At 42.4% G+C, this 23923-nt stretch overlaps 1 protein-coding gene and 2 long non-coding RNA genes across 11 annotated transcripts in view; 2 read left to right on the top strand and 1 right to left on the bottom strand.

Annotated features, from left to right (window-relative positions):
• The window catches only part of NR2C2 (nuclear receptor subfamily 2 group C member 2), a 104027-nt gene extending 90658 nt beyond the window's left edge, over positions 1 to 13369 (bottom strand). For 2 of the 7 annotated variants that reach the window (XM_031009548.3, XM_031009546.3), the window contains exon 1: positions 13045 to 13369. The gene's annotated coding sequence lies outside the window, so the exon portion shown is untranslated. Of the gene's footprint in view, positions 1 to 1301; positions 1411 to 1750; positions 1791 to 13044 lie in introns of those variants that run through there. The other 5 variants (XM_055381080.2, XM_055381081.2, XM_031009547.3 and 2 more) reach the window with 4 other exon arrangements.
• Positions 12440 to 23923, top strand: part of LOC115934025 (uncharacterized) — a 31585-nt gene continuing 20101 nt past the window's right edge. The window contains exon 1 of one of the 3 annotated variants that reach the window (XR_010132654.1): positions 12440 to 12939. This is a non-coding gene — a long non-coding RNA (uncharacterized lncRNA). The remainder of the gene's footprint in view (positions 12940 to 23923) is intronic. The other 2 variants (XR_010132653.1, XR_010132652.1) reach the window with 2 other exon arrangements.
• LOC134757969 (uncharacterized) lies at positions 13422 to 18175 on the top strand. Its single transcript, XR_010132651.1, has 2 exons — positions 13422 to 13868; positions 14794 to 18175. It is a non-coding gene; the product is annotated as an uncharacterized lncRNA (long non-coding RNA).

The raw sequence follows: 23923 nt of genomic DNA, 5'->3' as shown, positions 1-23923 counted from the left end.
TTTTTTTCTTGCTATAGTTTGGTTACAACTAATGGAGATGGAAGGAAAAGGCGTCTTTAAGTGTACCAGAAAAGTCAACTGACTTGTTAAAAATACAAGTATTGCATGTAAAAGTCTAGAGTCTGATTCTTCCTCAAAACAGAAAATAAGAATTTTTAAAGAAATGGATAGCCAATAGGTACTGTACATTAAAAAATAAATCTAAACATTGGCTGCAACTAATAATTTTTATCACTTTTAGATGTCAACAGAATTTCTCCTCTGTTATTAACTATAGTTCAATGTAAGAAATATGTGAATTTGAATTATTACAGGAATATTGTTAGGAAAATATTATTGAATAGTATAGAAACAGAGTACTAGAAAGGTGTATCTTTCTATTGGGTTCCCTAAAAGAGGTGGCTTGATACATCAAATTATGAGTAAAAGTGGATTTTATAGATGACAATCTGATTTAATGGAGGCCTAGTACAGAAACCTTTCTGTAATAATTCACTTTAACACTAAATTTGCAGGATCAATCAACTTCAGGTAGGGCTGGGGATCCCAAGATAAATCTAACAACAGGTGACTACAGATATGAAGTCACAGAGAAGCAGCAGTAAATCTGTTTAAGTTTAGAAAAGCTAAGTATTCTGGACATTAATCTTTTGTTGATAAGTTATAAATATCTTCACCCACTCTGTGGTTCATCTGTTTACTTTCTTTAAGGTGTCTTTTGATGAACAGAAGTCCTTAAATTTAATAAGGCTAAATTTATCCCTATTTTCTTTTACAGTTTGTACTTTCATTTATGAAAATCCTGTCCTATCCCAGGAATGTAACTGTATATATTTTCTTAGAAATGTTCCAGTTTTGCCCCTCATATGTAAGTCCTCAATCCATCTGCAAATTGATTCTTGAATCTGATGAGAAGTAAGGATCCAACTAATTTTTTTCCCATGTAGATAATCCATTTACCATTTTCTATTCAAGAAATAGTTCTGGAAAATGGATTATCTATATGGGGAAAATCTATCCTTTTCCCCACTGATCTGAAATGCCATCTCTGCCATATCTGTTTTTCCTATATATGTGGATATAACTGTAGGTTCTCTATTCTATTCCACTAAGTTCTCTGTGTCTTTCTCTTGGTCACCACCACTATCTTTTTACTGCAGTGTTAGCGTAAGTCTTGCTCTCTGATAGGACAAGTGCCCCCCACCTTGTTCTCCCACACCAACTTCCTGGATCATCTTAAACGCCTCTCTTTATACACTTGAATTGAGCAGCAACCTTTCTTTATACACTTGAATTCTTACAATTCTTGATCTCACTGTTGGTTTTCTGCCTTCAAAGCAGCATCAGGCATCATCAACAGCAGCTGTGGAAGCTGCTTAAAAATGAACAAGGAGGAATGTGCACCTTCTGGAAAAACAAGCAGAGACAAAAAAATGAGACTAAGAGTGAGAGAGAAATTGAAAGAGAAACTATGTTAAAGCAAGTGCTTTCAATAAAGACTTAAATCCAGTCAGAGGAGGTAAGTGAGAAGTAGTTTCAAAAAATATTTTCTATTACTTTTGAAAATAAGTCACAAACCATATAGCCTATTCTCATATAAAAAAGGAAGACAAAGGCTTTTTCTTCCAGGATATCACAATGTAAGAAGTAAAACAGAATCTTCAAGTAATGTCAGGAAGTGGGGCAGCGTGGACATTTAGCCAAAATGCACCCAGACAAAAAAGGTAACATCAGGGTATAAGACTCTCACCTGAGAGCTTCTCTCACTGCTACCGCAGCCATAGGCGGTCCTAGAGAGAGAAAGATCACACAGTGAGAAGGAAGGTCATACATCTTTGAAAAAGTACCACCAGAAAATGGTTATCAATTAGGAGATGTCCCACTAGAATAAGAGGCTCCAAGGAACAGTGGGTTGTGTCTAGATGTAGTTTGAAAAACTATCTTCACTAGCACAATTTTATATATATATATTTTTTGAGACGGAGTCTTGCTCTGTCGCCAGGCTGGAGTGCAGTGGCACGATCTCGGCTCACTGCAACCTCCGACTCCCTGGTTCAAGCGATTCTCCTGCCTCAGCCTCCCCAGTAGCTGGGATTACAGGCATGCGCCACCACGCCCAGTTAATTTTTGTATTTTTAGTAGAGACGGGGTTTCACCATGTTGGCCAGGATGGTCTGGATCTCCTGACCTCGTGATCTGCCTGCCTCAGCCTTCCAAAGTGCTGGGATTACAGGCATTAGCCGCACCACCCAGCCAATCTGGAACAACAACAACAAAAAAATCCTATTGTTTTGATACTACAAAGTATAGAAATAAAGCTTTTAAAAACAACCTTCTTGGCTGGTGGAGCCAAGCATAAAACTAATAGCAGCAACTAACACTAAGTGGTTACTATACACAAGGCATTATATTAACAACCACTGTGGACAGAACACTTAACTCGCTGTTGGTACAGAAACCTGAGTCCTAAAGGCTAATACTTGACCCATTCAGCTTGTTAACCTTCAAAGATTGCCCCCCACCCCCACAATAATGTTTAGGGGAAAGAACCTGATTAGCTGCCAAAAGAAGTATAATACTGAGTACCTTAAGTTAAAAAAAAAAAGTGCTACAGAAGATCTTCCTCTGGTGATTTTACTAATCAAGTCCAACCACCTCCATCAGTTCTTATTAAGTAACTGCTATGAACTAGGCAATGAACTGACTGCTGAGAATTAACAATAACAAGGAGGAGAAAGAGGAGAATAAACAGTCCTTGTCCTTGATGAACTTATGAAGGAAACTGAAGTATCTATGCAAAGCAAATGCTATGAGTGTCCCAGGGAAGACACATTTCTCTCTGCCTGTGAGAACCAATGAAAACGTTACAGGAGAGGAATTATTTAAACTAGGTCTTGAAGGAAGAATGGAAATTTAGCAAGGAAAGACAGATGGATGACAAGAGAGTTCTAAGCAGAGAGGACAGCTCATACAAAACTGGCAGGTATGAGGAAGAGTGGCATATTTGAGGAATGGCAGGCAATGTGGTGTGGAATTATTACAGAGACCAGGGAAGGAGAGAGGCTGACACTGTAGACAACAGAGAATTATCAGGAGTTTGGCAGAAAAATGATGCACTCATATCTGGATCTTAAAAAAAAAATTTAGACTGCAGTGTGGAAATGATAGAAAAGACAGAGACTGTAGATGGGAGGCCAGTTAGGAAGTGGTAGCAATAGTAAAGTCTAGAGATGAAGGCGGATTCTTAAAGTAGTGTGTTTTTCCTCGATAGCACACAAATGACAACCGGGCACAGTATATAAAAACTATTTCACATCCAGCCTGGGCAACATCGTGAGACCTTATCTCTAAAAAAATTAAAAATTGTAATACAGACCATAGAATGATAGTAGTAAATCATACTTGGTTGGCCTTATGTGACAGGTTTTATAAGAAATTCTTTCAAATCCAAGTGGATCAATATCACCCCATCAACAACAAAGCAGCAGAGAACAGAACAATGACTTTGAATTAGCTCTTCCAGGCTCACAATGTGATAGCTAACTAAACCTTGCAACCAGAGTTTCTTTAGTGAAGTAGGGCAGACTTCACTGCAGTGAAAAGCTGGGCTCTGGAAACACCTGAATCTCCAGTTTCAGATAACAATGAACAAGTCCTGGGACAAGGAGACGCTGCCTTCATTAACAGGAATGAGTGAGGCTGCCTTTCCCTCCACAATCAACTGATTCAAATCATCCATATTTATGTGTTACATGGCTTATAAATATTAACATGCAAAGTATCTACTGTCTTGGTATTTCCTTAGATAAATAACTATATTGGGTTCTGAGGCTCAGGCACTAAGCTGATCTCTCAGATACTGACCATATGAGGTTATAGTGAAGATTTGATCTTAAATGTGTATGCGTTGTGCTTGGGACATAGAAATGCAACACATGGTAGCTATTACTGGTGAAAGGTGATGGTGCCACTTTTGCTTTCTCAAAGAAATCTGAAAGTAACTCAAACTGTAAAATGTGTATTATGATTAGGAATAGGTCTGATTTTGACATAAGGCTCACGTGAAATTTAACTATATACACATGGAAGTAGTGTAAACACACACACAGCCAGGGGCGGTGGCTCATGCCTGTAATCCCAGCACTCTGGGAGGCCAAGGCAGGCGGATCACCTGAGGTCAGGAGTTCGAGACCAGCCTGACCAACATGGAGAAACCCCACCTCTACTAAAAATATAAAATCAGCCAGGCGTGGTGGCATATGCCTGTAATCCCAGCTGTTTGAGGCTGAGGCAGGAGAATGGCTTGAACCCAGGAGGCAGAGGTTGCAGTGAGCTGAGATTGAGCCACTGCACTCCAGCCTGGGCAACAAAAGTAAAACTCTTGTCTCAAAAAATAAATAAATAATAAAAAAATAAAACAAACACACACACAAAGCATTTGTAATTCGCCCTGTTAAACTGTACAACTGGGCAAAACAATGGGGCTAAATTAGGAAAAAATCTTGCAAATATTTAAAAATAAACCAATACCTAATAACTACTTGCAAAATACTACTGGGCATAGAACTCTTGATAGGTACAAGGCATTCAGTATAAGTCTAATTATTCTGATTGTTAGAAGTCTGTTCATATTCATGGGAAAATAAAAATGGAAGGATTTAGATAGCCTGAGAGAGGATAAAAAATAAGAAATACATAGCTTGAAACTTGCAATCATAGATCAAGACTTGAAAGTAGAAAATGAAATTCAAGTGGCAGGTTTAGTGTAATACAAATGTTCATCAACAGAAAAGATACCCACTGGGATGCCTCTAAGGTTAAGTTTAGGTATACTTCCTGTCAATGGAAAGCCAATTATTTATTTAGACTCCAAGTTTACTTAGCTTTAGGGTCAGGTAATTTCCTTTCCATTGTGACCCTCCATAGGAAAGTTGTTTCTTCCATATTCAAAGCAACTGTAAAAAAGTGCAGTAATGATATGTATATGGTAGAAGTAGCAAGGTTGGGTGAGTGACTACTAGGGAAGAGAAGTGGCTTTCACCTAAATGAAGTTCTTACATATTTATAGTATCGGGGCAGTTCTACAATTTTCTGTGTGGATACCTCCCCTAAAAAAGTCACTACATACTGTGGATGATTTTTTCTTATCCTACCAAGAGCCCAAGTGTAAGGGTGATGTGGACTTTCTTCATATCTATCAGTAAGAGCCAGGGTAGATGGATGGAAGGAAAGCAGGATAAATTCTCTGGACATCCACAATGTGCTTTAAATCAAACTAGGCATGATTTAATCCTTAGCATACCTTCTGAGTATGTAATATTAGCTCACCAATGAAGATGGAAAAAACTGAGACTCAGCACTTGTAACTCGTTTCAAATCATCCAGCTAGTAAGCGATGGAGCTAGGATTCCAACTGAGGCCTCTTTGACTCTAAAATCGCAACATTCCCTCTAGATCACAGTGCCCTTCAAAATAATTTCCCAGAAAAAAGGAAGTCAAGGAGGGAATGAAAAAAAAAAAGTGACAGGAAAGAATTATCTAAGGGAACAAATTGCTTACATCAATAAGCTAGATCATTTAATAACTGATATACACAACCACTAAGTCCTAATATGTGACTTATGTTTCAGTATTGCTAACAGAAATTTCTGAGGCTGCTCCACCCAGGTAGTACCATGGCAGTTCTTTCAGAACTTTGAACGCATTCTTCCCTTAAAACTTAACCTACACAATAATCACATTAATTAAAATAGTGAGAACAATTTTACTAAGTAAAACTTTTTACTTAACTACAACACGCAGATACAAAAGGGCACAAACCAGCCAGGCTCGGTGGCTCCTGCCTGTAATCCTAGCACTTTAGGAGGCCGGGGTGGGTGGACTGCCTGAGCTCAGGAGTTCAAGACCAGCCTGGGCAACATGGTGAAAACCTGTCTCTACTAAAATACAAAAAATTAGCTGGCCATCGTGGCACACGCCTGTAGTCCCAGCTACTTGGGAGGCTGTGGCACGAGAATCCTTTGAACCTGGGAGGCGGAGATTGCAGTGAACCAAGATCGTACCACTGCACTCCGGCCTGGGCGGCAGAGGGAGACTCCATCTCAAAAAACAAAAAAAGGCACAAATCGTAAATGAACAGTTTGATGAATTTTCACTAACTGAACACACAGAACACACATGTAAATGCCACTCAGATCAGAAAACAAGACATTACCAATACCCCCAAAAGTCCCTTTCACACCCCTTCCCATAGTCATTAACTTCTCTTCCCTCTCCTGACTTTTATACTACTGGCATTACTTTATAATATTATTGCACTGTTTATAATACACTTTTTGGTATGTCTGGCTTCTTTTGCCCAACATTATTTTTGTAATAACCATGAGAAGTGAATCCATTTTCACTGTCGTACAGTATTCTAATGTACGACTATGCCCAATTTATTTCTCCATTCTATAGCTGATGAACACTTAGATTGTTTCTAGTTTGGAGTCCTTATGATTAGTGCTCCTATGAACATTTTCACACATGCCTTTTGATGTACTGCTATCTTTTCTTCGTTTGAAAATTTTACTATTTAAAAAAATTAACTGTTTTACTTTTATCTATTTTTAATTTTTATTCTCGAGAAAGTACATTGTTTATTTCTTTAGAAAAGACATATTATAAATTTTATTTTTAAAAATCTGTATTATATTAAATAAGTCAACAACACAGTCTAATTATTAGCCTTTCCAGTTAAAAGCTGATATATACTTTGTGACATCTGCTTTTAGTCTTGGTAAAGCAATCAATTAAAAAATGATTTTTCAATTCCAGGGTTAGTCATCTTATCAACCTAATAAAAAGATGCATCATTACAGACACCATAGTGGTGGGACAGGGGACAAGAACGAGTGTGGTACAAATGACATATCCAAAATGTTCTAGAAATAATACCTAATCAGATTCACTATACAACAAATACACTGGGGGAAATGCAGCATGAAGCCCACTAGTATTGTGTAACTTCTCAAGAGCCATCCAGCCTCAGTTTTTTTTTTGTTTTGTTTTGTTTTTTTTTTTTGAGATGAAGTCTCGCACTGTCGCCCAGGCTGGAGTGCAGTGGCGTGATCTTGGTTCACTGCAACCTCCACCTCCCGGGTTCAAGTGATTCTCCTGCCTCAGCCTCCCGAGTAGCTGGGATTACAGGCGCCTGCCACCACGCCCAGCTAATTTTTTGTACTGTTAGTAGAGACGGGGTTTCACTATGTTGGCCAGGCTGGTCTTGAACTCCTGACCTCATGATCTGCCTGCCTTGGCCTCCCAAAGTGCTGGGATTACAGGGGTGAGCCACCATGCCTGGCCGTATGTGAATCTTTCTTTTTAAGGAACATGGGTGGGCAGTCAGGTAGGAAACTTTTTCCCCTGCATAGCTTTTATCAACATATGAACAACAAAGGTAAATGAAGCAGCTCCCTGTAAAACCAGGAAGCCTTCAGGCTTGAGTCTAGCCCTACCAGCCTCTCATTTCTCTTCACTTTTCAGCAGCAGTCACCCCATTTTCCAGGCCCCAAGACCTTTTCTCACACCTCTCACTAACGCAAACAGGGGGAAATATTCTTTTACACTTGGGCACTTGGAATGAAATTCCTCTCCATCTACATGTTAACATTTCAGGGATTAGAATCTTTGGGGTTACTGTTAATAATTATGGAATAGAAAGTTTCGCCTCCTATTAAAGGACTTCAGGCCTCTTATTACAGTGAAGGAGGTACTTTTTATTGCCCCTAAAAAATCACACTTGCCTCTGAGGCTGACTTTGATCATTACAGGCCAACTGGAGTCCAAGGGTAACACAGAAAAAACAGTTAAGTGTCTGAGCTAGCCTATTCCCTTTCTGTCCTTAACAATTCACCTCCCATCCTTCTATTCTAAGACTTCCAGGTACCAGGGGTCTGCATCTGCATTTATTGTACCTTTAACAAATGCCTACGCCAATGCCCTGATCTGGCTTTCATCCCTCTAGTCATTCCCACTCCTCATCATTGTTGAGCTGTGCTAGTTGAGCTGTTGTTCCCGGGCAGTTCTTCCTTTTGGTATAGAGCTCCTGCTGCTTTACTCTCTAGCACTCAGGACCTGAAGTGAGCAAGGGGAGTAGGACTGCTACCTCGGGTATCAGAAGCGGGATATGGGGAAAGAATGGCAGGATGGGAGAGAATGACAGAGAATCTCAGCCTCTGGCATGTTAAGGTGAAGGCAAGCAAACCTCCAACGAATAAGGAAGAACATATCTTTTACAATGTGTAACAGGAGCACAAATGTATCCATTAGGTTAAAGATGATGATCACACAGGGAAGAAAAAAGGCATCATTTAAGGCGCTCGTAATTAGCAATAAAGTAAAAACAGGTAAACAAAAATCTAGCAGGGGATTCTTACATCAAGGCTGGACTTGGGGTCTAAGACCACTTCCAATTCTGAGATTCTAAGATTCCTTCACAGACTCCCCCCCGTGTGGTATTTTTTAAGATGATACTTGTATAGGAGATGGTTTGGGACTAAAGGAGCATATAGCTTATAGGTAAGAGAACTCAACAATAAAAATCCCAACAGAGGGCCCTCAATATATGGAGACACTCAGGCAGCTAGACACAGGAGACCAGTGGCTCAGTGCCACGGCTGAAGACAGGGCTGCTCCACAAAGACTCACCTCCCTTGTTCTCAAAGTCATTCAGACAACAAGTATCCACTATCCCTGGCCCCAATCTCAATGCTGGATCCCACCTCCCTGTTTGACAAATGGGGAATTATAAGCCTCAGAGAGGCTACCAACTCCAGGTTCTGAAGCCAGGCCTTTCTGCCTTCATAGCCCAAGCTCTGTCACTGCACTGCCCTGCCATGTTACTCCTTGGAGACAGATGCTAAAAACTTCCCAGCTGCTGGGCGCGGTGGCTCACACCTGTAATCCCAGCACTTTGGGAGGCCGAGGCAGGCGGATCACGAGGTCAGGAGTTTGAGACCATCCTGGCTAACATGGTGAAACACCGTCTCTACTAAAAATACAAAAAATTAGCCAGGCGTGGTGGCGGGCACCTGTAGTCCCAGCCACTGGGGAGGCTGAGGCAGAAGAATGGCGTGAACCCAGGAGGCAGAGCTTGCAGTGAGCCGAGATCGCGCCACTGCACCCCACCCTGGGTGACAGAGCGAGACTCCCAAAAACAAAAAAAAAACACACACACAAAAAAAACTTCCAGCCATCCTCATAAAGTGAGGAGGTTGTTACACACAGGGATTTTCTATAAAAGAATGATCACGAAACAAAACTTAAAAGTCACTGTGAATACAACTACTGAAAGCAATAAATAACTTAATGGTGTAAGACAACATATAGCTGTTTTACTAAACTAGCAGTTCTTTGGTTACCCTGAGTAATTAGCTTAAGGAATTGAACAAGTGATACCAAAAATCTTTGAGCAAGACAGAAAAAAAAACCCAAAAATAAAGTTAAACTATTATTATTTTTAAAATACCATAACAATATCTTATTTTAAAAGTTTTACAATATAAAATAAGTTAATACAAATGTTTTATTTACCACACTTTCGAGTAGAAACTTGATGTATACTTAACAAAATTTGCTTTTAACCTTGGTAAAGCAATTAAAAGGTGATTTTCAATAATTTCATTAAATGAATCAATTTATCTTTAGAAAGATAAATATCCCGAATTAATGGCTACAGAGACTTTCAACTCCCAATTCCCTGTGAACCCACTGGAGGCTTGTTCCTTCTCTCCAATCCCGTGATGGTGAGACAAAAATCAGAATATTTGATTTCAAGAAAATCATGGTAGCTTAGTGCTTTGTTTCTTCAGTTAAAGTAAATAACATAATTATGTTTGGGCTATTTATTTCTTCACATATGAACTTATTAACTTTCATGTAGTTAAACTTGTAATTCAATCATAAAAAAATGAGTGGGAAAAACTATTGAAATGGGTCATTTTATCCATATTTATGTCTCCAGAAAGTGGCATATCTGTCAGAAATCACTTGCTAAATTCAACCAAATACCGTAACAGGCTTATTATTGCTGGCAGTGCTATCTGAATTGCCAAAGAGGCTCACATAAAAGGTATCCACCAATGTACAGCAACTTAGTTATCAGTGACATCATAAATTATCAACAATTCATTCAACAAATAGTGCCAGGCACTCTTCTAAGTGCTGGATAAGTAATGGTAAACAAAATGTATTCCTGCTCTCACAGCTTACAGTGTGGTAAGGACAGACATTAATCAAATAATCACATAATAGAGTGTGTAATTATAAAGTGAGATAAAGATTATGAAGAAAAGAATAAAAAGAATCTGATTTAGACTGGCAATGGGAATTAGGACTTCCCTGAAGAAGTGATGCTTGAGCCAGTATCTGAGGTAGGGTGGGGGTGGGGGGTAAGCTTACACTGTAAGCTACACTGGTCAAGGAAGTTGAAGGTAGGCCAGTGTGTCTAGAGCACAGGAAGCTAGGGGTACCACAGATAAGAAAATAATGAAAAGCCTTGGAAAGGTTTTTAAACATGGAACAGGAAGCCTCTGCCATTACGTGGGTTCTAGTGGTGCCTGAACAACATACTGCCTGTAAGAGAGTTTTGTAAATCATAAAGCACCCTATACTTTGGTTAGTACTATTTAGTTCCACTATTTTGTTTTCCAAACTTTTGTCCTGGATGCCATGTAACTAGCTGAAAGCACAGAGCCAAACCTAGAATCTTGGTGTTCGAATCTATTGTTTTTGCCCCTACACCACACTGCATAAAAATTTCATTATTTATATCACTTAATTAGTGCAATGTCTATACCAGTACTTCATAATGACAACAATAACTCTATTTACACAGTATTTGCTACATGTCAGGCACTTTTCTAAGCTCTATTATTTACATTAACTCATTTAATCTTCAGTTCAGGAAGGAAGGCTCTATTATTGTCCAGATGAGAACAGTGAGGCTAGGAAAGGTAGCTTACACAAAATCACACTGCTAGTAAAAGTTGGGGAGTTGCTAACCACAACACTAAAACATTTTATGTCTGTGTATGTATGTGTATAAATATCTCTATCTCGAGAGAGAGAGAAAACTCACACACAGAGAATTATATTCAACTCCAGCCTGGGCGATAGAGTGAGACCCTGGTCTCAAAAAATAAATAAATAAATAAATAAATCATATTCACATGCTTGAGGACCAGTGTCTTACTCATTTTTGTATTCCCAGCCTAGCACATAGTGCCTGGAGTATTCGTAGCACTCAGGAAATACTTGATGAACTGAAAATGTATATAAGAGGCTGACGAAGGATTTGAATCTGGAAGTAAAGTGAGTTTCTGAGGCCCTCCTCCCAAGTCATGTATTCATCAGTAATTCATATGAAGGCTGTATTTTCCTCGACTTTCTTATTACATTGAAGATTTGTTCCTCACTACCGTTGCTATATTTCACAGCCTTTGGCTTGGAGACAAAGTGGCAATTACTAGTTCCAACCAACTCTCCAGCCACAAGCAGCCAGTTCTCGATCACATCAAATGCTCTTCCTCCAGGGCCGTTACACGGGCTGTCCTGTCTGGAATGCCATTCCTCCCTTGGGTTCCTCTGTTCAAACATCACTTACTCAGAGAGGCCACCCTGACCATTCCATCTAAATTAATGCCTCAGGTCTTCTTCAGCAGGTTATTTGGCTTCTTTTCTTTCACAGAACTTATGACTCTGTGGAATTGTCTATTCACCCCCCAGCCCCCAACTCTAGTGAGGGCAGGGGTCTTGTACAGCTGGTTCTCCAGATGTGTCCCCAGTGCCTAAAAAACTAAGTCAACATGTATTCAGCGAACGAATGAGAAGAGAATCACTCCCGAATTGTGCTCTCTCAAACCCCAAATACCCTTACGCTTGCCTCTCCTGGTGGCTGTAATCCCATTTTTAACAATAACACCATTTTCAAGTGACTCTGAAGCTCGCAAAGTGGCGTTGACACCATTTTCTGAGTAGAGCCCCACAAACAATGCTCAGAAGGGAGGTCCGGCCTGGCAAGAATGCGCATGCCCCCCATTCACAGTCGATAAAATTGAGCCTCATTAGGGGATTCGCCAAGGCCGCTGCGAAATAACGAGCAGGAGCCCTGAAAAGTGTCCTGGTTCCGAAAACCTTTTCCCACGAGAGCGCATCGTGGACTCGAAATGCTTCATCACCTTTATTACTATTGTTCCTCAGTACTCATTCGAGACGCGTTCCAGGCGGAGGGAAGCAGCCCACCTGCTGACCCAGGACCAGGCGCCGGCCTCTCCGCCCGGCCGCGCCCCTCGCGCCCCGCCCCCGGCCCCGCCCCCGCCGACCCGGCCCCACTCGTCGCCCCGGCCTCTACTCCCGCCCCGCCAGGGCTCCCGCGCCGCATAAGGACCACCCTCTTCCGCCTCAGCCAATCAGCAAAGCTTAGGGGGGCGGTGCCACAGGACCCGGCCCTCCTATCTGGGCGCCAATTAGCCAGCCCATCCGTCGCTCACGAGGTCGCGCCTCGCGCCCGCCTTCCTCCTTTTCTTTTACCCTCCCCTTCAGAAAAAACGACGGTTGGGCTGCGACGGCCGCCAAAGGCGGACTAGAAGCGGAGGGATGAAAATCCCGGGAGAGAAGGAAGAAGGGACTGCAGGAGGGAGGAGGAGGAGGAGGATAAGGAGGAAGGGAGCCCGCCCAGCCGGAGCCATCTCCGTCTAGAACAAAATGGCGGCGCTGGCGGAGGGCCAACTATGAGGCGGGGCCGCGGCCATTCCCCCTCCGCCCCCACCCTTGCGCCGGCCGGGCCGGTCAGGGGGAACCCGCTCGCTTCGCCCGGCCGCGGGCGGGGAGGGGAGGGGAGCGGCCCGGCCCACTATGCAAAGCGCCGGGCGCCGCCGCCGCCACCCCGTGGCAAAGGTAAAAGGGTCGGGTTCAGCCGCCGCCGCGGCGCCTCCATGTCCGCGCGCCAGGCCCGCCCCCTCCGCCGCCGGCCCGAGCCCGCCCGACCCTCTTTCAATTTACCTCAGGATTTGGCGCCAAAGCGGCCTCGAAGCGGGTCCCGTGTCTGCGGCGGGCGGCCCCCGGCGCGGAGGGCAGGGCGCGGGGAGCCCGGGCTCCCGGCGTCGGCGGATGGCGGGAGCCCGGGGGCCGCGGGCTCGCGGGGCAGCGGGCGAGAGACGAGACGCCGAGGTGGGAGCGGGGTGGCGGGGACGGGCCCGGGGGCGCCGCCGGGGTCGCGGAGAAGGGGGGGTTTGTTATTGTTTTTGTCAGTGAAAGGTCAGAGTTCGTGACCCCGGTGCCGCCGCCGCCGCCGCCCGCGCGCTGGTAGGAGGAGGGCGAATGTTCTTCTTCCTCTTCCCAGCGCCAGCCTCGCCGTGGCGGCGGGGGGCGGGCGAGAACGCGATTGGCTGAGGCGCGCGCGCGCACCGGAACGCCGCAGCCGGCGCTCGGTCCATCCGGCCCGTGGGCTGTGGGGCCTCGGGCGGCGGCGGCGGCTACGTAGCTGCCGCCGGCCTTGGCCGCGGCCGGGCGGGCGGATATGTGGCTTAAATGGCGCAGGCGTCGGGGCCTAGAGGCTGAAGGGCTGGTCGTCCTAAAAACTCGTGGACGTCGCGCACGGTTACCCGGACGCAGGCCCGCCCCTCCGGGGAACCGCGAGCTCCTCGCAGCTGGGTGGGGACCGTCCTCGCAGTGGCGGCCTCCACCCTGCCTTCTCGCTTAGCCAAAGGCTTCTGGAAGGCTCGCAAAGTGTCTGTTGTTGGAAGAAGCCGGGCCCTGACTGGCGCGACGGATTCGCCCAGCCGCTCAGCAGAGCGTCTGTAGGTCGGAAGTGGGGGTTATATCGGGTGGGTGTTGAGCTCTTCGGCCCTTCCTCGGTACTGGTAGTTTTTAATTTAGGTTTTAAAGGTCTAAAGATGCGCCCGCTCTGGCCATCTTAGGTGAAATGTTGAAACGCCCCAGAACCTATAATTTTTGGTTTCTTAGTAAACATACGATCCAGATCTTGTGTAATTCCATGCCCCTCCTCCTCGAGATGTGGAAGTAGTACATGGTAATAGGTAGGGATGTGTAAAGCAGCTTTTAGCAGCATTGCTTAAATTTATTTGAAGCAAATGGCCTGTCTTGATCTTAAACTCTTGGGCTGTAGGTTTTCCTTACATATTTCTCTCTTTTATGTCGTAGTTTTGACTTGCCTGGGAAGGTGCAGGCGCTTATTTATCCTAAATGCCCTGAAGTGTTTAGGCTACAGGCTGTAGATCTTATACTGATTTTTTTTCTTCAGTTTTCTTGCTTATTAAGAATAAATATTGACTCCAGAATGGATGGGTTAACTTTTTTCCCCACACAGTATTTGGGTTTTTATCAGGATGACTCCAACTTTTAGTATTTTTTTTCCATAATCTTATAATATTTCTATTTGGTAAAAAATGTTTTAAACACACCTATTTCCCCTTCCTCCTTTTTCTGACGTTGCAAAATTGGGAAAAGAGCTAGGTTCGTTTTGTCATGGTAAAGCACAGCTCTTGGAAGAGGCCTTAAGGGAATGTGGTCAAATTTTTTTCTTGCAGAAAGATTTTCCGATTTTAGGGGTGAAGTGGGTGAGAACTAGAAAGGTCAAGTGATGTGCTTGAGATGCAAAAGCAATTGCGTTTTTGCATTGTTGAAATTTGCTGTTTGATATTGGAATACATTCTTAAATGTGGATCATTTTAATGCACATTTCTCACTTTATTTTTTTGCTAATGACTTATTACTTGCTGTTTATTTTAGAATATGCTTTTTGTCTAATGATGTTAGATAAAAAGCAAATTTGGAGCAGTTTTCTTATTCGAGTTCAAAATGGTTCATAAAGCAGCGAAGACAACTCAAAACATCAGTAACACATTTGGCCCAGGAACTGCTAACAAACATACAGTGCAGTGGTGGCTTAAGAAGTTTTGCAAGGAAGAGAGCCTTGAAGATGAGGAATGTGATATGGGCCATGGGAAGTTGACAACGACCAATTGAGAGCAATCATTGAACTACATGAAAAATTACAGAAGAACTCAGCGTTGACTATTCTACGGTCATTAGGGTCGTTCAGCATTTGAAGCAAATTGGAAAGGTGAAAAAGCTTGTAAGTGGGTGCCTCATGAGCTGAGCGGAAATCAAAACTATCGTTTTGAAGTGTAGTCTTCTTTTATGCTACGCAACAACAAACCATTTCTCAATCGGATTGTGACATGTAATGAAAAGTGGATTTTATACAACAACCAGCTCAGTGGTTGGACCAAGAGGCAGCTCCAAAGCAGTTCCCAAAGCCAAACTTGCACCAAAAAAAAGGTCATGGTCACTGTTTGGTGGTCTGCTGCCCATCTGATCCACTACAGTTTTCTGAATCCTGGCGAAACCATTACATCTGAGAAGTATGCTCAGCAAATTGGTAAGATGCACCGAAAACTGCAATACCTGCTGCCTGCATTGGTCAACAGAAAGGGCCCAATTCTTCTCCACGACAACACCTGACTGCATGTCGCACAACCAGTGCTTCAAAAGTTGAAGGAATTGGGCTACGAAGTTTTGCCTCATCCACCATATTCACCTGACCTTTCGCCAACTGACTACCACTTCTGCTAGCATCTTGACAACTTTTTGCAGGGAAAACACTTCAGCAGGATGCAGAAAATGCTTTCCAAGAGTTCGTCAAATCCTGAAGCACGGAATTTTTATGCTACAGGAATAAATAAACATTTGTCATTGGCAAAAATGTGTTGATTGTGATGGTTCCTGTTTTGATTAATAGAATATGTTTTAGCGTAGTTACAATGATTTAAAATTCGCAGTCTGGAAATTTAATTTTTGCATCAACCTAATATTTCTATGGTAAATCCTTGCAAACATGGAAACAATGCATTTGGCCCAGTGCTTTGTGCTTGTGTACTCTTTTTCTTTCTTTTTTTTTTATAGATGGCATTGGCCGGGCATGGTGGCTCATGCCTGTAATCCCAGCACTTTGGGAGGGTGAGGTGGGTGGGTCACCTGAGGTCAGGAGTTCAAGACCAGCCTAACATGGTAAAACCCCATCTCTACTAAAAATACAAAAAAATTAGCTAGGCGGGGTGGCGGGCATCTAATTCCAGCTACTTCATGAGGCTGCGACAGGAGAATCATTTGAACCCGGGAGGCGGAGGTTGCAGTGAGCCGAGATCACACCATTGCACTCCAGCCTGGGCGATGAGTGAAACTGTCTCAAAAAAAAAAAAAAAAAAAAAAAAGTTGGGGTCTCGCTGTGTTGACCAGGCTGGTCTCGAACTCCTGGCCTCAAGTGATCCTCCCATCTTGGCCTCCCAAAGTGTTAGGATTACAGGTGTGAGCCACCGCACTCTGCCTGGTTGTGTACTCTTTCAAATACTAAGTTTTTAATGTTAAATGCTGCTTTTAGATACACTGTAAAAATTCACCTATCAATGAGTTTTTTTTATTAAAAACATTGCAATTGTACTAGACTTTAAATACTAAGCAATAATTCAGGCTTCAATGTTGGTTTATAGTTTTCTCATTTCTTTCATTTAATAGCTCTGTAAAATGAAGCAGTTACTTCCATTTTCCTGAGGTGAGATAAGTTAAGTGCCCTGCACAATGTTATAGGTCCAGTAAGTGAGACTGGAGCTCTGATCTAATCCCTTTGACATTAAAGTGTGTGCAGTAAACCAGCTATGTCAGTTTGCCACATTTGTAATAGTGTTCAATAAATTTTCACTTAAAGGTTTAATATTAAAGTAGTAGCAAGAATTCATAACCTTAATTGGCTTTAACAGCTTTTCTTTCCCTGAAAACAGATGCATATGTACACATGCACACAGATTGCTTACAATATCAGCACATAAAAGGCCTTTGCACATTGAAGTCGGCACTGCTTTGGTGCCTTCTTTGTTTTTTGGCTCGGTGTTTTGACTGCAAGTCTTTTTGGATAGAACTTTATAGTTAGAAAGTAGCTAACACTTGGGTTTTATAGGCACAAAAAACAAGTCTTATACTAGCTGTACTTTATTTTTTGAGTTCTTATTAATGAGGAACATCCACTTTTGCACTGACAGTGATTTCAAGATTGCTTTATCAGCCTTTAAAGGATTCTTGACTAGTCGTGCACATCAGAACTGCCAGGTCCCCAGTGGTTCTGAAGCAGTAAGCTTTGGGTGGGCTCTGGCATCAGCACTTTCACTGAGCTTCACAGATAATTCTGATGCATACTCCAGGCCTGAACCACTGATCAATTTGAAACATGCATAACAAAGCAAAAAAAGTTTTCACCTTTTGAAATACAGTTAACTCTTTTACCATGCCAGAGATCATTCAGAGAGACAGGTCCTTGCTCCAGAGTGATATAGATCTGGCAGTACCCAGCCCTTGTGTGTGTGTGTTAGCTCAGCACCTGCCCACACTGCGAGCCCCCGTAGGATGTGCCTTGTCCTTCCCTGTCAGCCCTGAACACAATACCTGGTACAGAGTATGTAGTGGGCATCTGTTGAATGAACGCTTTTCCCAGTCGCAGTGTATTCATACAATATTAATATAATTGTTCCCTGGTTTACAGATAAAAATGAAAGCACCAAGCGCCCAGTGAGTGAGACCCAGGTGTTCTTCCTCCACCCCTAGTGGTCCCCTGGGCAGGTCTTTTTTTTTGTAACACTCACCAGTCTGTTCTGTAGTCAATCATTGATTGACTTGTCTGTGAACTTGCAGGAACTGTTTCATAGTTTCATTAGCACAGAGTAAACATGTTTGCCATGCAAGGTTATTTTGCATCTGCATTTAAGTGATAAATGTTGAATCAATGAAAAGTTTTGATTAAGCAATAGTTGTAGATATGCTAGGTTTTTCAAATTACTAATATCAAGTGGAGATTGTTTTTACTTTTAAGGGTATTGCTTTTGTGATAGCATAAATAATGGTTTTCCTTTTTTGTAATGTAAATTAATTGCTGGCAACTTTTGTATTCCCATAGACTGGGGAAGCTTAATTGCCCTTATAAGTACTTATGTACAACTTTGTATCAAATTTTCTGTAATAGTTTATGCTTTAGTACTATATATGTACTAATAATTTTATCTGACTTCTGTTTATATCGTTTTTGTACAATTAACATGGTTGTAAAATAAACTTTTAAACCTCACGTAATTGCTGTTAGCCACCCATCCCCACCCCCTTTTTTTAACCGTGGAATCTGAGTCAGGTACAGTGGCTTACGCCTGTAATCCCGGTGCTTTGGAAGACTGAGGCAGGTGGATTGCCTGAGTTTGAGACCAGCGTGGGCAACATTGCGAAACACTGTCTCCACTAAAAAATACAAAAATTAGCTGGGGTTGGCCTGCCCCTGTAGTCTCAGCTACTCAGGAGGCTGAGATAGGAGGAATGCTTGAGCCTGGGGAGGTAGGGAAGTCAAGGCTGCAGTAAACCATGGTTGTGCCACTGCACTCCAGCCTGGGTGACAGAGCAAGACCCTGTCTCAGAAAAAAAAGTATGGAATCTGGACAGATAGATATAATCTCTGAAGAGCAGATTGCACATTCCTTACACTTAATACCTTATCCTGTTTAATCTTACAATAACCTTGTGAAGTAGATGGTATTATCCTGTTTTTACAGCTAAATAGGCTGAGACCGAAACAAAGAGGATGATTCCTCCAAAGTTGCCTGGCTAGCAAGGGGTGGAACATTTATTAGTAGCTCTCTCTGCTTGTTTCTTCTCTTCTATCCTTGAAGGCTGTGAGAGGAAGAAAACTCTTCTACCCATCTCCATGCTGTGTCAAAGTCAAGCTCTAGCACAGCCTGCCAGGCTATTTGGGGAGGCCTCAACTTCTATATAAATGGCCCTTGTTCTTCCGAAGAGGAGAATAGAGAAAGGCTGTTTTCCCTGTGGTGGATTAATGGTATGAGAATGCAGGGACACCAAGAATGCATTTTCTAGCCTCTTCCTGAACTGCTTTTCTGAGACTCACACCCCTTTAGTCTCTGGGGCTTCCTGGGCCTTGAAAAAGTGTTACTTCCAAGTTGTACTTGGCTCAAATATCTCAGAGTAGTAGTTCTGTCCTTTGAGATAGGCATGAACCTCTTTGAGAATCGGATGGAAAGTTACATTCTCAGAAAAATGCAGTGACCCTTGATCTCTGTTTTAGAGTATGTGTTGTTCCAAGGGAATTTTTTTGTTTTTTAAATGTTACCTAAGTAGGAACTGTCTGTGTCAATCTTAAGGATAAGAGGTGGAGGGGAGAGTTCTACTGGTGAGCATGTAGACTTAGCCATTTGTTTTCAGTTAAGTATAATAACCTTGGTCTTAGCCATGCATGTGTCCCTGAGTCCCCAGCCTCTTCTAGTTCTTTTGTTCCCCTCCATTGCCCCTCCATCCCCCCACCAGAAAGAAAACTTATTTTCTGCTAGCATGGCGTTAGGGAATCTTAGGATGTCCTGATACCTCACAGAGATTCCTAACTGATCCCCCTGCCTTCAGTCCCATCCTGGCCTTCCAAGACACCTGTGCCTCCAGTTTGTGAGCCTCCAGGGGCAGAAGCCCTTTTGTGTCTTCACTGGCACCCCATCTGACGCACTTTGGTGATTATTTTTTGTGTCTGCATGTTATATCTTCCAAAAATGGGTTGACATTTTCTATACGTTGTGTCTCCTCTAGAACTATCCTTTGGGTTATATCTTTTTATTCACTTGCTGGCTTTAGTGGATTTGAGGAGGGAGCTAAGAAATGCATGTTTTCTAGTCATCTATTGCATAATTAATCACACCCAAACTCAATGGCCTAAGGACTAACAGTCACTTTTTTTTTTTTTTTAATGAAAATCTTTTAATTCTAGGGGAGTCAAGTTGTTCTCTCTTGGCATCCCTCATGTTCACATGGCTGGAGTCATCTGAAAGGTTCCCTTATACATCTGTGATTAATACTTGCTGTCAGTGTGAACACCTACATGTGGCCACAAAGTAAGATTCAGGGTCACATTGAGTAGTACTGTAGCTGCATTTTTAAAAGAGCTGTCTAATTTTATGCCTATAATAACTTTCATAATTATATGTGTTGGAATAATCAAGTCTCATGCTTTAGGGCATAGCCAATTACTGTAGCCTTCAAAAAGTAAGTTATTTTCTCATGTATGCTGCTCACAACAGGATAGCTCCATTACACATTCATGAATTCTAGTGTGGCATTATTAAGGGCTGGTAAGTACAGGCCACTGGATTTGAAGGACCACAGACTTACTGGAGATGATAATTCTTGAACATCCTGGTCTCCCGCTTGTATCTGTTACTTAGTTCTAAGGAGCATAGGGCTTATTGACTACACTTTATCACAAGATAGATTTTTGGATACAGCTGTTGATGAACATACCGAAGATGAGATTTGAATATTGATAAGAACTTGAGGTCATTTAGGGCAGTTTACATTTGAGTGGGTAATCTTTATATATAAACAAGGGTAGTCATCACTGTTGAAAATGCTTTAGGGCCACCTGGCATGAAACGTTTTAAAGTTCTACAATAGAACTTTAAAGAACTCTCAGTTCCTGAAGGATTTTTATAATGTATAATTTACAAATACAGATAAATGGGGTTTTCTCTTAATTGCTACAGTATCCATTTCCGAATCAGAAGAATTTGTGTAAACTTTACCATGAATTTTGTATCTTTTTCCAAAACCTTGTTACAGTTTTGAAGCCAGCCAAAAAACAAAACTGGAAACGTCATTACATTTCCATCCATTTTGCAACCCATTCCCAGAGTTTGAAAAACATGGCTCCAAGCTAAAACAAAAAACAAAAACAAAAAAAACTTTTCAGCTTGCTTCATACAGATTTTATTTTGTGCAAGCCTCTCTTTTGCTCTTGTGGAAGTGCTGCCTCTCTACACTGGCTCTATCACAACAGCAGCATGAAAGACGATCAAAATTAGAGAATGAGGCATGTCATTCTGCTGTCAACACAGAATGCCCCTTCCGGTATGACAGCTTCAGATGATCTGGACAAGGAAGATCCCAAGTTCATGTAGAGAATTTGTTCTGCAGAATCTCTCATGTGATCACTAGGATATTATGAGGGTGGTCATAGGGTCATCAAGCTTCTCCAGAGGAAAGTTTTGTGGAAGGAGATGTTTAACCGGCTGGGTGCCACGTTGATGTAGTCCTGTTTCTACCTCAGTTAGACTGGTTTTCCTCCTCAAATATTACTGTGGGCGTGTATTTCTCCTGTAATGTTTGGCATACTGTCATAGTCTAAAAGGCTTCTTATAATCTTGTCTGATGATACCAGTGCCAGTTCTCATGCCTTATAACATTTTCAGATACTCTTGGGTCTCACTTTCTTAAGCTAAGGATCTGAATATTCACTGCAGATACACCTGTAAACTGCCACTTCTACCACAGACTCAGTCTGGTGACAAACCGAGATCACTGCCAATGACTGAACTAAGTTTTTATTCGTTATTCACGGTGGCTGAGCTACCACCTCCTCTATCTTCCCTCCTACCTCCCTCCATCCTGCCTGTGCACAGAATCTCCTGAGGTGCTTGTAGAAACTGAAGATGCCTGGATCCCACCCCAGACTACCTACCCAGAGGGAACCCCAGGAGGTGAGGTGTGGGCCACAGGAGGAGCCTTGAGGAAGTCCCCTCTAGCTCTCGTAGAGGAACAGCCAGAGAGCCAGAGGGGACTTCCTCAAGGCTTCTCCTGTGGCAGGGAGGAGCAGCCTTGGTAGAGTGGGGCACTACCAAGGATGGGGCAGCCTTGGTAGAGTGGCCTCATTCTGGTTGTAGCATGTTGCAAATTTGTGGTCTCTTGCCCCACACTGCTTTGACTTCACATGACCCACAGGCTCTGGAGTGTGCATTGCTTGCATTGCCTTATGTTTCTGAAAATAGTCCCCCTCCCCTGGAGGCGCATCCCCCAGGACACAGAGGTGTTCTGTGAACATGCACACCCTCTTCTTGGAACTGGTGCAACAACGGTATGATGGCTGCCTTTCCAATACAAAACTTGTCAATTCACAGAGCATACATGTTAACCATAACCTTCAGACTTGTCATATACAATACAGATTCTTAAGGGTTTGAGAATGTAGGTTGAGCATCCCCAATCCAAAAATTTAATCTGAAATGCTCCAAAATCTGAAACTTTTTGTGCACCTACATGACGCTCAAAGGAAATGCTTATTGGAGCATTTCAGATTTTCAGATTAGGGATGCTCAACTGGTTAAGTATCTGCAAATATCCCAAAATCTGAAAAAAATTCTAAATCCAAAATACTTCTCGTCCTAAGCATTTTGGATAAGCTGCTCAATCTGTAGCAAGTAACTAAGAATTTATGAGGTTATTGTTGTTTATAAATTCATCATAGAAATTCTGCTGTTTCCTCATACGAGAAAAATGTGCTAAATCCATGAAGTCACTTAGACTCTTCATATTTGAGTATGCATCTTAATATGTCAATGAATAATACTAGGAGTGTATGTTAAAAAAAATTTTTTTAAAGCATGTATGCTTTGAGTTTTAAATATCTAGATTCCCACATTCAATTGAGGTAAATCTTGTGCATATGATTGTAGAAAAAATAGAATTATATTCATTTTTACAATATATTGAATTAAAGTTGGGTTATGTGCATGGATTGTAAACTGATAAAATTTAATGATTTTTGCTTGGATAATGAAATGCAAAATTGAGTTTGTCTTAGTGTCCTATTTATTCTGACTTCAGAGGAAAAGGTCCTACTGATTGGTCCTCTGCAGCCAGAGATTTCTGTCAAATTTAGGAAATAATTCACATTGCAGGTGTCAGAGAATTGCTCCTAGTATCAGCTCATACACATTCAAAAGAGACATTATAGTGAAGCAGTTACAAAGGTGGGCTTTGCCAATTTTGTGTGTGACCCTGGACAGGTGACTTCATGTTTCTACTCCCATTTCCTTATGTGCAAAATGGAGGTAATAACTTACCTCAGCAGGTCCCTGGGAGAATTAAATGAAATAACAGGGTTAAAGTGCTAGACACTTCTTTGTTGCTAATAATCATACAAAGGTCTCCTAAGAACCTGAGAGGTCAGTACTGTTTTGCTACTGATTTAACAATTGTCTTTCATTAGGAGCCTAAAAGATCAGTGATATCAAATCAGCTTTCCCCGTGCCACTTACCTTAATACTTAGCAAACATATATAATAGATGCCTAAATAATTGCCCTGTGAGTATTCTATTACAGATCATCCCCAAAAGATAGGAAAAAGCATAGCCCTTGCACTCTGTTAATCCAAACTATAGTCTTTCCAGAAGATTTGGTCCAGAGAGTGGACATTGGTGAATCCCCAGCAGCTGCCCCCACAGCTGACTGTTCGGTGCCAATCATGGTGGTCCCTCTTACGAAGATTAAGCTCAGGAGTTGGCAGGTATAAGTAAGTGTGAACCTGGAGAGTGGGAAGGGCCTGTGGCTGCTTCTAAGAAAAAGCTAGCTACACGAAGCCAAGCTGTCTATCCTTGGTGGCTGTGAACAGGGAATTTTATAGTGTAGCCCCAACCATCAGTGGCAGTCAGCAATAAACTGCTTGGGAACCAACCCTGGAATCAAGCTGACACTGCATGGCAAGTCAGAAAAACCAAATCCCCCTGCTTTTGGATCTCCTTTTAACTGATTTCCAAATTGTTTAAACCAGATTGAGATTGGTTTCCATTACCTGCTGCTGAAAACAGACATCTTAGTGTAGATAGATATATCTGTCCTCTCCTGACCATGAATGTGTGGAGGCACAGAAGCTTCCATGATCATAGAAACCACAAAACAGGCTGGGGGGCAGTGGCTCATGCCTGTAATCCCTGTACTTTTGGAGGCCGAGGCAGGTGGGTTGCTTGAGCCTAGAAGTTCAAGGCCAGCCTGGAC

Source organism: Gorilla gorilla, chromosome 2, assembly GCF_029281585.2.
Source record: "Gorilla gorilla gorilla isolate KB3781 chromosome 2, NHGRI_mGorGor1-v2.1_pri, whole genome shotgun sequence".
Lineage (NCBI taxonomy): Eukaryota > Metazoa > Chordata > Mammalia > Primates > Hominidae > Gorilla > Gorilla gorilla.
Note: the sequence above shows the minus strand (reverse complement) of the source record. Positions and strands in the feature narration are given on the sequence as shown.